Here is a 16,155-nt window from a genome sequence, read left to right as displayed (position 1 = left end):
TCTTTTCATTATTGGAGTATATTATAGAATTACTTTTTTTCACTTTTATTTTTTAAAGCTGTAACTATTTTTAGTGGCTACTCTTGGGGGAAGGTAGTCTTCCACAGTCTGCTTAGCGTTAATACCACTTTATGAAGAGTATAGAAATCTCATAACTATAAAAGTCCATTTACTATCTTACGCTTTCTTTTATGCCGTAGTTGTCATATATCTACATATATTATAAATCCTGTAAAACAGTGTTACAGTTTTTTGCTGTGGATTGTAAAGAAACTAAGAGGAAAATGATCTTTTCTAGATATTTACCATTTTTTATATTCTTCAGTTCTTGATGATCCCCTTCAGTCTGAAGAATTGCCTTTAGTATTTCTTACAGTGTGGGCGTGCTGGCAACAAACTTCCATAATGATTCCTTAATAATTTTTTTATCTGGAAAATGTCTTGATTTTACCATCAGTCTTTTTTATTGTTTATATATTTTAAAATTGTTTGTCTGATTTTTAACTCTTTTACTTATTTTTTAATCTTTGCCTTAACCATTGCATTAAGATAAATGAATTAATAAGGACGTGCTATTTTATTAATATAACTAGTATGAAATTTAAAATGTGACTTTTTTCCAAAAGTTAATGCTGAGCTTGGTTTTCAAAGAGAACCAATCAGATCAGAATTCATCTTTTAACTCCATATCTAGCTCTTCTTTCTGATTTTTTAGTTCTATTAATATTATATTGGTTTTTTCAGTCATTGGAGTTCAACTTCTTAGGATCAGTATCTTTTGAATTATCAAATGTTGCCATTTTTATTTCAAGTGCTATATCCATTTAGGATTCATCTGCATTTCTGAAATCCTGTTCATAGGGCACTGTTCTGTTCAAATATCATCAATTGAATTCTATATGATTTAACTCCAAAACACTCAATCCAACAAATATGTTTGAGGGCCTTGTCATTATTTTTGAAGGATGTCTTCACTGAATATAGAATTTGGGATTGATAGGTTTTTCCCTTTTAGCAACTTAAAGATTTTGTTCCACTATCTTCTGGCTTCCATAGCTTCTGATAAGAAGTCATTCAAATGGTTGTACCCCTCTAAATTGAAAACAAGTCACATTTTCCTGATTCTCCTTGTATGTGAAATAATTAGGGATTGTATCCTGGAACTTGTGAATTTACATTGTGGGTGTTCTAGCATGTGTTTTATATATCAGAAAAGTATTGTATTTTGTTTCATCAGACAGTTCGCTGGACTAGAATCAACTACACACTCTCGTTTGGAGAAGCAGTTCAAATCTCAGTTTGGTTATTTATCCTTAACTGCAGTCTGTTTAGTGCATGAATGGTTCTGGAGTCAGCCCGAGACCTGGGCAGAGTTTCTTCACAGAATATGGAATTTCTCCTCTCTGGCTTTTCCTTCGAGAATATTACTCACTTTGGATTTGTCTCATCTTTTCTTATGATTAAATTTATGTTAAAATCTTTTTGGCAGGAATAATAACAAAGAGAATGTTATATTCCTCTAAGTGCATCGTGTCTTTTTCAGCTTGGACTGCTCCAACAAAGTACAATAGATTGAGTGATTTATAAACAACCGGTTGTTGGATGGCAACAACAATGGATGGATGGCATCACTGACTCAATGGACATGATTTTGGGCCGGCTCCGGGAGTTGGTGATGGACAGGGAATCCTGGTGTGCTGCAATTCATGGGGTTGCAAAGAGTCGGACACAACTGAACGACTGAACTGAACTGACAGAAACAACCGAAATTTATTTCTGACAGTTCTGGAGGCTGGAAGTCTGTGATCATTGTGCCAGAATGCTTAGGTTCTGGTGAGAGCCCTCTTATGGGTTGCAGACATCTGCGTCTTGCTGTGTCCTCAGGTGGCAGAAGGAGAGAGCTCTGGTCTCTTCAGTCCCTTATAGTAGCACTAATCCTATTCACACAGGCTCACCCTCTCAACCTAATCACTACCCGAAGGTCCCATATTCTAATAGCATCACATTGGGCATTAGGATTTCAATATATGAGTACTGGGGGAACACAAATATTCAGTCCATAACATATTACATCAGGGAGCAAATGATATCAGTTTTGTTATTGGGGTTGTTAAGTTTGATCCTCTCTCTAAGGTAGTGTCTGCCAGATCTCCTTCTGCAAAGATACCTCTCTATTTTGTAATCAGTATGTCATCTGTGGGATAATATACTCTGAGGCTGTATAAATAGCCTATTCCCAAACAGACATTCACCCATGGTTTTAGCATCCAGTGGTGAATCTTGCTTAAATTAATTGTTACTGTAATAGTAAATGGTGATTTTTTTTTTTTTTTTTGTATTCCTTCCATTCTTCTGTAAGAGAAACTTTCCCCTTTCCCGTTGAAAGTGAAAGTATTAGTCACTGAGTTGTGTCTGACTCTGACTCTTTGGACTGTAACCTGCCAGGTTCCTCTGTCCATGGAAGAATGGACAAGGCAAGAATTCTGAAGTGGGTTGCCATCCTGTTCTCCAGAGGATCTTCCTGACCTAGGAATCAAACCCAGGCCTCTTGCATTGCAGGCAGATTCTTTACCAACTGAGCCAGCAGGGAAGCCCCATTAATTTTTAAAAAATATGATATAAATTCATTTTTTAAAATTTAATGTGTCATAATTAATTCTTTCTAGCAGCTTTTCAAATTGTTCCAGATTTGACCAGTGAAAGTCCTTTCAGGTGCCTTGTATAACCTTTTGTCATGTGCCCATCAGTTTTACTTTCTACTAAAAGAAGTTATGATGTTGCTTTGACTTTTCCTATGTCAGCAGTGGAATTTGCCATTTATCCAGGAGTTCTACTCTTAGTCATTATGCTATTTTGCCTCCTAACAATTTTTTTAAAGCAGTACATCTTCATTATAGAAGATCTACATGGAAAAAAAATTTTTTAATTGAAGTGATGTTGGTTTATAACACTGGAAAATTTTACTCAGAAAAATCTCATCCATGATTTGGCCCAGTCCAAGATGACAGAGGATGAGATGGTTGGATGGCATCACCGACTCGATGGACAGTCTGAGCAAGCTCTGGGAGCTGATGATGGACAGGGTAGCCTGGTGTGCTGCAGTCTATGGGGTTGCAAAGAGTTGGACATGACTGAGCAACTGAACTGAATTGACCGAAGCCATTGTTAAGTTTGATGTGTATCTTTTCCTTTTTTTGTTTTTATTTACAGGCATACTTTGTTTTATTGCACTATTGTTTAGTGTGTGTGTGTGTTTACAAATTAAATATTTGTGGTAGTCCTTTGTCAAGCAAGACTGTCAGCACCATTTCTTCAACACCTTTTTGCTCACTTATGTCTCTGTGTCACATATTGGTAGTTCTTACAATATTTCAAATTTTTTTGTTCTTCTGTTTGTTATGGTGATCTGTGATCAGTGATATTTAATGTTACTACTGTAACTCACTGAAGGCTCGGAAGATGGTTAGCCCTTATCAGCAATAAAGTTTTTTTTTTTTAATAGTATAGTTGCTTTACACTACTGTGTCAGTTTCTGTTGTACAGTGAAGTGAATCAGCCATATGTATACATATATACCTGGCAATAAATATTTTTAATTAAGCTATGTACATTATTTTTTTTAAGACATGATGCTATTATATGCTTAAAATGCTACAGTATAAGAACCTACTGTATAGCACAGGGAACTCTACTCAGTACTCTGTAATGGCCTATATGGGAAAAGAATCTAAAAAAAGAATGGAGATATATATATATATATATATCTGATTCACTTTGCTCAACACCTGAAACTAACACAACATTGTAAATCAACTATATTCCAATAAAAGTTAAAAAACGAAGGTGCTTCGTTGGTGGCTCAGTGGTAAAGAATTCACCTGCCAGTGCAGGAGACATGGGTTCAATCCCTGATCGAACTCTGTAACTAGAGAAAAGCCTGCACAGTAACCAAGACCCAGCACAGCCAAAAATAAAATTATTTTTAAAAATTAAAAAAGATTATAGTATAGATATAATTTTCTTGTGCATTGGGAAACCAGAAAATCATGTGCAACTTGCTTTATTGCAGTGTTTGCTGCTTTGCACTTGTCTAGAACTGAACCCGCAATATCTCCAATGTATGCCGGTAATTAGGTTTGAACAGCAGGTTTATTTTGAGACCATTAAAAAATTTTTATTGTTTAGCAGTATAATGAATTCCTATGAACCCATTTTCTAGCTTCAACAGTTATCAACATATGACCAGTCTTTTTTTATATATAACATTCCTCCCATCTACCTCCCACTAGATTTTTTGAAGCAATTTTCAGATTATCTATAAATATTGTAATACTAAAAGGCAAAGACTATTTTTAAAAAAAATACAGCCACAGTACCATTTTCATACCAGTCATCAACATCTCCCTTTCCTCAGTCTTATCATAATATTTTTTTAATGGTTTGTTCAAATCAGGGTCCAAACAAGGTTCATGTATTACATTTGGTTGATGTCTTGCAAGTTTCTTTCTTTCCTTTTTATTATTATTAATTCATTTGGCTGTGCTAGGTCTTAGTTATGGCATGTGGGATCTTTAGCTGCACCATATGGGATTCCTGACCAGGGATCAACCTGGGTCTTGCATTGAGAGCACCGAGTCCTAGCTGCTGAACCACTGGAGAAGTCCCAGTGTCTTTCAGTTTTCTTTTAGTCTCTGTATCCTCTTCTCTTTGTTTTCTTTATAGTTTGTTAAAGAGACTGGCTTTTTGTCTTTCAGAATTTCCCTCCTAAATTTTGCTGATTGTGTGCTTATTGTCATCTTTAACATGGTCTTCTGTTCTGAACTATATTTTCTGGAAGCTTCTATTTTGATTTGAGGCTTGATCAGATTCCATTTAGATTTAAAAAAATTTTTTGTTGTTGTCGGCCTCACTCTTCATTGCTGCGTGCAGACTTTCTCTAGTTGGCTGTGAGCAGGGCCTTCATTCTTTTGCAGTGTTAGTGGCTTCTCTTGTTGTGAAGCACAGGCTCTAAGCACATGGGCTACAGTAGTTGCAGCACATTGCGTCATGTGGGATCTTTCATTGCAATTCTGAGACTCTCTAGTTGTGGTGCTTAGGCCCAGTAGTTGGGCCTGGGGCTTACTTGCTCCAAGACACGTCAAATCTTAGTTCCTCGACCAGGGATCCAACAGGTGTCCCCTTCATTGCAAGGTGGATTCTTAACCACTGGACCACCAGGAAAGTCCCTAGATTTTTTTTTTTTTAACAAGAGTATTTCATAGGTGGTGTATTATATCATTGTATCATTATAACAGATACATACTGTCTGGTTATCTTTCTTTTATAATATTAAGATTGATTCGTGGGATCAGCCTAATCCATCCATTTGAAAGTGTATTCAACTAAGAGTCATTGATGATCATTGCCCAGATCCATTATTTCATTAAGGGTATCTCTCAATATTTAAATAATTTTTTAAATTATAAAAGGAATATATGCTCATTAAAAAAAATTGGCAACATAGAAGGATAATCATCCAAAACTAATCATCCTCTAATCTCCTTGCTGCAATTACAGTTAATATTTTGGCTTATTTCCTTTCAGTCTTTATTTTAAATTTTCTGCATAGTGTTTCATTCTGTATTTGAACACTGAGTTGTTTAAATTTTTCATTGTTATAAAAATGCTTTGTTAGAATATCTTTGTCTTATGATTTTGTCTAAATTCAAGTGATTTCCTCAGAGTAGATTCCCACATTTTAATTCATGGATCAGAACATGTGAATTATGTTTAAATTCCTTATGAAAGTTAAAGTGTTAGTGGCTCAGTCATGTCTGATTCTTTGCGACCCTATGGACTGGAGTACGCCAGGCTCCTCTGTCCATGGAATTCTCCAGGCATGAATACTGGAGTGGGTAGCCATTCTTTTCTCCAGGGTATCTTCCTCACCCAGGGATTGAACCTAGGTCTCCTGTATTGCAGGCAGAATCTTTACATATTGTCAAATTGCTTAAATAAAAATGCCAACTATTAAAAAAAAAGATTGTCCTATAAATATACACATATACTAGTAGGGACAACACAAGTGATTGCTTTTCTAAGACCTCAAAATTATTTAATACCTCATAGGTTGAAGAATTTTATTCATAAAAATATAATGGTGTAGACCCTTTATTTCCATATCCTAAGTAGGAATTGTGTGGTTTAAGACACAGAATTAATTCTGTTCTGAGATTTAATTCTTTCCTTTAAGTCTCAGGGTGGTGGGGGCACTGCCAAGCATATTTTTATATGAGTATTTTTGTCTTATATGGAAAAATGTTGAAGAAACCATGCAGGGGTCAACTACAGCAGCGCTGAAGATTAAGGTCATTTGCTCAACATTCAAGTGTACTTTTTTGAGAAAGGCAAGCTTATCTCTTAAACTTAAATGAAAATTGCTACAACTTTAGTAGGGACAGAATGCCTGTGTGCCTTCTCCACAACAAAGAGGGCAGTTTGGTATTGTGGTGCTGGCTTTGGACTCTTAACAGACTTGGAATCATATCCAGGTATTTGCCAAATTAAAGCCTCTGAGCCTTTATTTGTTCATTTGTTCCTTGTACCCAGTGATGCCTGCCTTTTTTTTTTTTAGTTTTGCTTTATTTAGGAAGTATCAACATAGTCATTAGGATTTTTTAGTTAGGAACTATCACTAGTAGAATAAGATTATTAAGCCTAGTACCTGAGAGAACGTGAATTTGCTTATTGAATGGAATGAGGCAGATAGGGTCTTTTTATTTCAAGAGTATTTCACATCAAACTCTAGAGACATTTTCATCTAAGTTACAGAAATATTCTATTGTTTTTAAAGCCAAGAAAAGATTCCACTGAACTTGAGAATAAGAAACTAATTGATTCATTAAATATACATTTATATCTTATGTCAATTTTATGCCAAGAATATGGAATACTGAAGTGATTGAGAGTTGACTGGGGGAAATAAATAGGTAAAGCAATAATTAGAATGTTGTGTGGAAAACGCTGTGATACATGCACATAGAGTTCTGTTCAAGTGTGGAGATTGTGGCATTCTTGGGTTCGGAAAGGGCTTCCTGGGTACTGCCAACTGGCAATCCTGGGCCTAAATTATTCTTGGAATAGTATTTCTGAAAGACAGACTAGAGGAATTGAGAATAGAGATAAGAAGACAAGTAATGAAGCAGTGTCATGGGAACAGACAGATTTGAGAATCTCTTGGTGAGAGAATCAGTCAAACTTTGTGACTGAGGGCCAGGATGAATGAAGGCAGCTTTGACTTAGGTTTTTGGCTAAGCCTACTTAGCCAATTCAATGGAAGAAAAAGTCTTTTCAAGAAATGGTGCTGCCATACACAGGATAAATTAAGCTCAAGTGAATGTAAGCTCAAATGAATTAGAGACCTAAATGTGAAACTGGACACTATAAAAGTCCTAGAGGAAAACATAGGCAAAACACTGGCTGACATACATCACAGCAGTATCTTGTTTGATCCAGCTCCCAGAATAGTGGAAATAAAAATAAACAAACGGGATCTCCTTGAACTCAAAAGCTTTTGTGCAGCAGAGGAAATGATAAAATAAAAAGCCAACTCACAGACTGGGAGAAAATATTTGCAAATGATGTGACTGACAAGGGGTTAGTCTCAAGTCTACACACAATTCATGAAGCTGAACATCATCAAAACAAACAACCCAATCAAAAAATAGGCAGAAGACCTAAATAGACATTTTTCCAAAGAAGACCAGGCTGGCCAAGAGACACATGAAAAGATATTTAGCATTACTAATTATTGAAGTGAAGTCACTCAGTCGTGTCCGACTCTTAGCGACTCCATGGACTGTAGCCTACCAGGCTCCTCTGTCCATGGAATTATCCAGGCAAGAATACTGGAGGGGGTTGCCATTTCCTTCTCTAGAGGATCTTCCCAACCCAGGGATTGAACCCAGGTCTCCAGCATTGTAGACAGATGCTTTACCGTCTCAGCCACCAGGGAAGTAAACTACAATGAGATACCACCTTATACCAGTCAAAATGACTATCATCAAAAATTCCACAAACAAATGCTGGAGAGGGTTTAGAGAGAAGTGACAGTTTCAGGTGTGCACCAAAGGGATTCAGTCATACATATACATGTATCCATTCTCCCCCAAATTCCCCTCCTATCCAGGCTGCTACATGACATTGAGCAGTTACCTATACTATACAGTAGGTCCTTGCTGGTTATCCATTTAAAATACATCAATGTGTACCCATCCATCCCAAACTCCCTAACTATCCCGTCCCCCTGCACTGTAGGAAAGCAAATTGATATAGCCACTATGGAGAACAATATGGAGATTCCTTAAAAAACTGAAAATAGAGCTACCATATGACCCTGCAGTCCCACTTGTGGGTCTATATTTGGAGAAAAGCATGGTCTGAAAGGATACATGCACTCTGCAGTGTTCCTTGCAGCACTGTTCTGTAAGCCAAGACATGGAAACAAGCTAAATGAGCATTGACAGAGGAATATTTGAATAAAGAAGATGTAGTACATAGATACAATGGAATATTACTCAGCCATCAAAAAGAAACAATGTCATTTGCAGCAACATGGATGGACCTAAAGATTGTTATTCTGAATGAAGTCAGACAAGGAAGTGGAAACATCATATGACATCTTATATATGCAGAGTCTAAAAAGACATGATACAAATAACTTATTTACAAGATAGACTCACCAACTATCTGGGATAGTTAAGGAGTTTGGGATAGATGGGTACACATTGCTATATTTAAAATGGATAACCAGCAAAGACCTATATGACTGAATCCCTTTGGTGTCCACCTGAAACTGTCACAACATTGTTAATCAGCTATACTTCAATACAAAATTTAAAAAAAAGAAATGGCACTGGGACAACTTAATATCTGCATGTGAAAAAAGAAGTTGAACCCCTGCCTCACACCATCTACAAAATATGGATTGAAGACCTAAATGTAAGGGCTGAAATTATAAAACTCTCTTAAGGGTAAATTTCATGATCTTAGATTTTGGCAGCGGATTTTTAGATATGCAAAAGCACAAGCAACAAAAGAAAAATAGATTAAATTATCACAATTTAAATTATTTTGCATCAAAGAACACTATCAAGAAAGTGAAAAGGAAATTTAAAGAATGGGAGAAAATATTTGTGAATCATATATCTGATAAAGAGTCTAGATTTCAGAATATATATGGAATTCTTACCACTTAACATCAAAAAGGACTCAATTAAAAGACATTTTCTCCTAAGAATATATACAAATGGCTAGCAAACACTTGAAAAGTGTGAGTCAAAACCATGAGATACCACTTCATCTTCACTAGAATGGCTATTTTAAAAAATGAAAATAGCAAATGTTGGTAAAAATACAGAGAAATTGGAACTCCAGAACACTGTTGGGAATGTAAAATGGTGCAACTGCTGTGGGGAAAAAGGAATGAAGTACTATCATATGCCACAATATGGATAAACCTTGAAAACATATGTTAAGTGAAAGAAGTCAGTCACAAAAGCCCACATATTGTATGATTCCATTTATCAGACATGCCCAGAATAGGCAAGTCCATAGAGACAGAAAGCAAATTAGTGGTTGCCTAGGGCTGGGAGTTTGGGGGAAAAGGAGAATGGCTGCTAATGGGTACTAGTTTCTTTTTTAGTTAATGAAAATGTTAAAATAGGTAGTGATGATAATTATACAACTCTGTGAATATACTCAGAATATACTATGTAGTTTTATCCCAATAAAGGTGTTATGTTGAAACAAATATAATTGTTTCATATGTATGTAATTGCTGGAGAAGACTCTTGAGAGTCTCTTGGACTGCAAGGAGATCCAACCAGTCAATCTTAAAGGAAATCAATCCTGAATATTCACTGGAAGGGCTGATGCTGAAGCTGAAACTCTAATACTTTGGCCAGCTGATGTGAAGAACCAACCCACTGGAAAAGACCCTGATGCTGGGAAAGATTGAAGGCAAAAGGAGAAGAGGGTAGCAGATGATGAGATGGTTAGCATCAGCTACTCAATGGACATGAAGTTGAGCAAACTCTGGGAGACAGTGAAGGACAGGGAAGCCTGGCATACTGTAGTCCATGGGGTTGCAAAGAGTTGGACATAACATATCTATTGAACAACAATGACAACAACATTGAAACAGAATAGTGACAGCAGAGTCAGGATGAATATTGAAAGTTTGAGGATAGCATAGAAGTTGTGAAATAATTTCTGACAATAGAATATGGAATATGGACACATACTAGGATTGCTAGGCCACACTGAGGTGCTGCTTGAGGGTTTGGGTCTTAAATATAACATGAACATAGTCAGCACAGTTGTGCTGCTTAGGTAGTGACACATAATAAGTGGTGAATTAGAATTAACCAGAATTGGGTTTTGCGAGGCAGTACAGTAGAAATTAAAAGACGCTTACTCCTTGGAAGAAAACTTATGACCAACCTAGATAGTATATTCAAAAGCAGAGACATTACTTTGCCGACTAAGGTCCGTCTAGTCAAGGCTATGGTTTTTCCTGTGGTCATGTATGGATGTGAGAGTTGGACTGTGAAGAAAGCTGAGCACCAAAGAATTGATGCTTTTGAACTGTGGTGTTGGAGAAGACTCTTGAGGGTCCCTTGGACTGCAGGGAGATCCAACCAGGCCATTCTGAAGGAGATCAGCCCTGGGATTTCTTTGGAAGGAATGATGCTAAAGCTGAAACTCTAGTACTTTGGCCACCTCATGGGAAGAGTTGACTCATTGGAAAAGACTTTGATGCTGGGAGGGATTGGGGGCAGGAGAAGGGGATGATGGAGGATGAGATGGCTGGATGGCATCACCAACTTGATGGACATGAGTTTGAGTGAACTCCGGGAGATGGTGATGGACAGGGAGGCCTGGCGAGCTGCAATTCATGGGGTCGCAGAGTTGGACACGACTGAGCGACTGAACTGGACTGAATGTTACCCTGAGTGCTTTCTGTGCACAAACACTCTTAAACTTATTTGGATTATTTGATGTGAGCCTTACCAAAACCCAAGGAGATAGATGCTTATTATCATGTCATTTTGTGGGTAAGTCAAATGATACTCGGAGAGCGTAGGTAACTTATGGAAAGCAACACAACTAGTAGAGTCCCAACTTGGGGATGGATTTGTAATCTAACTATAAAGTTGATGCACGTTATTCCATTGTGTGTCACTGCTTCTTTGTATCTTGACAGTGCCAAGTCAAGTCCCAAGTACAGATTCCTAGGGTGTTTTCCATCCAGTAGTTTATAAAGACCTGAGTTAATGGCTGTAGGGTGATGAATGGCTCTCTCAGCTCTCAGTGATATTCTTCCTTTCTGTTTTGCTTACCTTGCCTAGGTAGTTGTTCTCCTGGAGTTGTCCTCAGACTCCATTGTTCCCTTTTGAAATCTTTGGCTGTTGTCACCAGCAACTGAGTTTTTGGATTTAAGTTTCATATTGAATTCTCATCCTGCAGCTAGTTGAAATGGCTCTCGCAGCACTCATAAACCAGAGTAGGAGACTCTTTTAGAGCAACTTACCACCTTTCTGATCCTTTGTAGGGGTGGTAGTTTTCAAAGGAAAAATGTAGCTGCAAGGCCCAGACCAAGTCTTCTCTGATCATAACATTTAATATAGAATTAGCATATAACTCTCAGCCATCTGCCAAATCTCTTTTCCACCTGCCCATTTATCATATTTGTCTTCCCATCCTTTGCCGTCTTATTTCCCAGGAGAGGCAGCCTGCTATTAGAGAAGAACATATATTTCTTTAAAGTGAGACTCATATTTTATTCTTGGTGCCATGTTTCTTTTTTTGTTGTTTTAGCTTTGTGATCTTGGTCAGTTTATTTCATAATATATAAAATACAAATAGTGATATGTGCCTTGCAGGACTGTTGTAAAGATTAACAATTATGTTTATTAAGTCCCTGGTACAGAAAAGTTTCCTCCCAGCTGCGGGAGGAATCTATCACTATGCCAAAGCCTTAGACTGTGTGGATCACAATAAACTGTGGAAAATTCTTCAAGAGATGGGAATACCAGACCACCTAACCTGCCTCTTGAGAAATCTGTATGCAGGTCAGGAAGCAACAGTTAGAACTGGACATGGAACAACAGACTGGTTCCAAATAGGAAAAGGAGTACGTCAAGGCTGTATATTGTCACCGTGCTTATTTAACTTCTATGCAGAGTACATCATGAGAAATGCTGGGCTGGAAGAAACACAAGCTGGAATCAAGATTGCCAGGAGAAATATCAATAACCTCAGATATGCAGATGACACCATCCTTATGGCAGAAAGTGAAGAGGAACTAAAAAGCCTCTTGATGAAAGTGAAAGAGGAGAGTGAAAAAGTTGACTTAAAGCTCAACATTCAGAAAACTAAGATCATGGCATCTGGTCCCATCACTTCATGGGAAATAGATGGGGAAACAGTGGAAACAGTGTCAGACTTTATTTTTTTGGGCTCCAAAATCACTGTAGATGGTGACTAAAGCCGTGAAATTAAAAGACGCTTACTCCTTGGAAGAAAAGTTATGACCAACCTAGATAGTATATTCAAAAGCAGAGACATTACTTTGCCGACTAAGGTCCATCTAGTCAAGGCTATGGTTTCTCGTGTGGTCATGTATGGATGTGAGAGTTGGACTGTGAAGAAGGCTGAGCACCAAACAATTGATGCTTTTGAACTGTGGTGTTGGAGAAGACTCTTGAGAGTCCCTTGGACTGCAAGGAGATCCAACCAGTCCATTCTGAAGGAGATCAACCCTGGGGTTTCTTTGGAAGGAATGATGCTAAAGCTGAAGCTCCAGTACTTTAGCCACCTCATGCGAAGAGTTGACTCATTGGAAAAGACTGATGCTGGGAGGGATTGGGGGCAGGAGGAGAAGGGGATGACCGAGGATGAGATGGCTGGATGGCATCACGGACTCAATGGACGTGAGTCTGAGTGAACTCCGGGAGATGGTGATGGACAGGGAGGCCTGGCGTGGTGTGATTCATGGGGTTGCAAAGAGTCAGACATGACTGAGCGACTGAACTGACTGACAGAAAAGGTTCTCATAAAATAAGAGTCCTTTTTCCCCATGAATCCCTTGCTGTGACTTAAACTGACAAATATTTATTAACATCTAATCTTTGCTAAACTGTGTTGGGGATGGTAAAGAGATCAAATCAAAATCTGGAATCTCTGGATTCTGAAGTTCTTGTGACGTAGAAAAATGACTGACAAATAACAGAAACGTGCTATTTACACAGGTATGAATTAATATACAGAGAGCTTCCCTGGTGGCTTATGCAGTAAAGAATATGCCTACAATGCAGGAAACTTCAGTTCAATCCCTGCCTTGGGAAAATCCCCTGGAGAAGGGAATGGCAACCCACTCCAGTGTTCTTTCCTGAAGAATTCCATGGACAGAGGAGCCTGGCGGATTACAGTCCATGGGTTTGCAAAGAGTCGAACACGACTGAGTGACTTAACACCTTCACCTTCATATTAATATTAATATAAAGTTCTGTAAACACTTAATTTCTTTCCCAGCCCTGTTTGTGAAGTGGTTTCTAAGTATTTCTTTTGGAAAAATACTTGATAGTTAAGATGGGAGACAAATAGAGAGGAGGTGGCAAACACTTAAAGGTTTATGTAGTCTGAAATGCCAATCTTTTAAGAATTGACTTCAGCAAGGCACTTGATAAAATCTCTCAGAGTCCTTGTACATAAGTTGGAGAAATGTGGGTTAGCTGATAGAATAGGAGGTGGGTTTTGTAGGTGGTTGTACAACTATGTCCAGGATGTTTTTCTCCTGCAGTACTTTATTTTTACTTATAAAATCTCTTAGTTGGAGGGAACTTAGATTATCTAGTCTAATTTGTGCCTAAGTCCTCACTATAAGCTGGTCTCTTTTTCTCCCTTTGAAGAGAAAAGGGAGAAATTAAAAAAAAAATTTTTTTTTAAATTTTCTAACTGGAAGTTTGTACTTCTTAATCTCCCTCACCTAATTCCTGTCCATGCCCCCCTGCCCCCTGCTGCCCACCCCTGGCAACTCCCTATTTGTTCTTTGTTTCTGTGACTCAGTTTCTGTTTTGATATATTTGTTTGTTTTATTTTTTAGATTCTACATATAGGTGAGATCATGTAGTGCTTGTCTTTCTCTGTCTGACTTACGTCACTTAGCATAATACTCTCTAGGTCCATCCGTGTTGCTGCAAATGGCAAGGGCTTTTTTTTTTTTTAATGTCTGAATAATATTCCATTGACACACATATCACCTCTTCTCTATCCATTCATCTGTTACACTTACATTGCTTCCATATCTTGGCTATTGTAAATAATGCTGCAGTGACCATAGGGATACATATATTTTTGAATTACAGTTTTCATTCTTTTCAGGTAAATGCATACTTTTTAAAATTTTTAATTTAGTAGTATAGAAAACTATATAGTGAAAAATATGCCTACTGCCTATTCTAGTCCCCTGGTGTCCCTGACATCCTCCCCAGAGACAAGACATTATAGTTGCTTCTGTATATGATCATGTTTTATTTTACATATCTCTTTAACATTGTATTACAGTGATTTTAGTGTCTGTGCTGTCTCCCTTAGTAAATTGTGTGCTTCTTAAGAGAAAGGACCATGCCTCATAATTTCCTGTTATCTCTCCAAATTACTCACATATTAAAGATTCTCAATAAATATTTGCTTGATTAAGTATTTAAAGGAAATTTGGAGTAGGAGAAGATAGGCTTCTCTGGTAACATGCCACAGTTTTCTGTGTCCTTGGCCTAATCATTTACAACCATTTTTCCCCAGTGACTTGGATGAAGATGTAGAAAGCATGCTTGTCATATATGCAGATGAACCAGAGCTGGAACAGAGAGCTAGTATAACATCAGATGACAGAATCAAGACTTCAGATGATCTCAACAGACTGCAGTGTGCAACTGAAAAGAACAGGGATAAATATAAAGCCCTGTTGAAGGGGAAAAATACCCAACAATTTAGTTACCCAAATATAGAATTAGGAGACCTTCTTGATAGCATTTTGAAGATGATTTGGGAGGAAGGGGGATATATCTTAATTGCCTTTAAGTTCAGTTTAAGTCAGTAGAATATCAGGATTGTCACAGGCTTGGCTGAATTAGTCTAGATAAGGTAGCTTGTGGTACTTGTGTTCTCTTTACTGGTCAGACTGCTTGTTGGAATATTGGGTCTGTTTTGGGGTGCCACACATATGGAAGATTTAACAGATTGGGGTATATGTAGAGGTTAACGCGAAAGATAAAACATGGGTATAAGAATCAGACAGATCTAGACTGTGTCCTGGGTTGTTCTTCCTAGTTGTGATAGCTTGGCAAAGTCAATTCCTTTGAGTTTATTTTTGTACCTTTAAAATAGGACAGAATAATAATACCAGTCGCTGCTGCTGCTGTTGCTGCTGCTGCTGCTGCTGCTAAGTCGCTTCAGTCGTGTCGGACTCTGTGCGACCCCATAGATGGCAGCCCATGAGTCTCTGGAGGATCATTAAAAGGATTAGAGCTACCTTAGGCCCTCAAAAGGATCTGTATTCCAAGTCTTATTACAGATTGGCTTAATGACTAGATATAATACCTGTTTTGAAGGTTACAAGTAATGCAGCTTGTTCCATGTTCAAAGAACTGACTTGTGGAAAAGGGGGGTAAACGTATCCATACAGCCCGTAAATGCAGATTGAGCTAGAAATGTTGTGTAGCAGTAGAATGGGTTTCTCTAGGAGGAAGTGAGTTCTCCTCAGTAATTGGACATAGTCAGTTGAGACTGTATAATCACTTGTCAGGAATACTTTTAGAGGCATTTTTATGAGTGGTAGGTTGGACTAAAAGGGTAGGTAAACAATGGCCAGCCAGAGCCAAATACAGTCAGACATCTGTTTTTGTAAATAAAGTTTTAAGATGGTGAAGAATCTGACTGCAATGCCAGAGACCTGGGTTCTATCCTGAGTTGGGAAGATCCACTGGAGAAGGACATGGCAACCCACTCCAGTATTCTTGCCTGGAGAATCCCATGGACAGAGAAGCCTGATGGGAAGCCTATAGTCCATAGGGTTGCAAAAGAGTCGGACATGACTGCAGTTACTTAACACAC

The 16,155-nt window shown here is 37.9% G+C and overlaps 1 protein-coding gene across 1 annotated transcript in view; it reads left to right on the top strand.

Annotated features, from left to right (window-relative positions):
* UIMC1 (ubiquitin interaction motif containing 1) overlaps window positions 1-16,155 on the top strand; it is a 128,999-nt gene that overhangs the window by 105,084 nt on the left and 7,760 nt on the right. The gene's annotated exons all lie outside the window — the stretch shown is intronic.

The sequence above is a fragment of the Capricornis sumatraensis genome, chromosome 9 (assembly GCF_032405125.1).
Source record: "Capricornis sumatraensis isolate serow.1 chromosome 9, serow.2, whole genome shotgun sequence".
Classification (NCBI taxonomy): Eukaryota; Metazoa; Chordata; class Mammalia; order Artiodactyla; family Bovidae; genus Capricornis; species Capricornis sumatraensis.
Note: the sequence above shows the minus strand (reverse complement) of the source record. Positions and strands in the feature narration are given on the sequence as shown.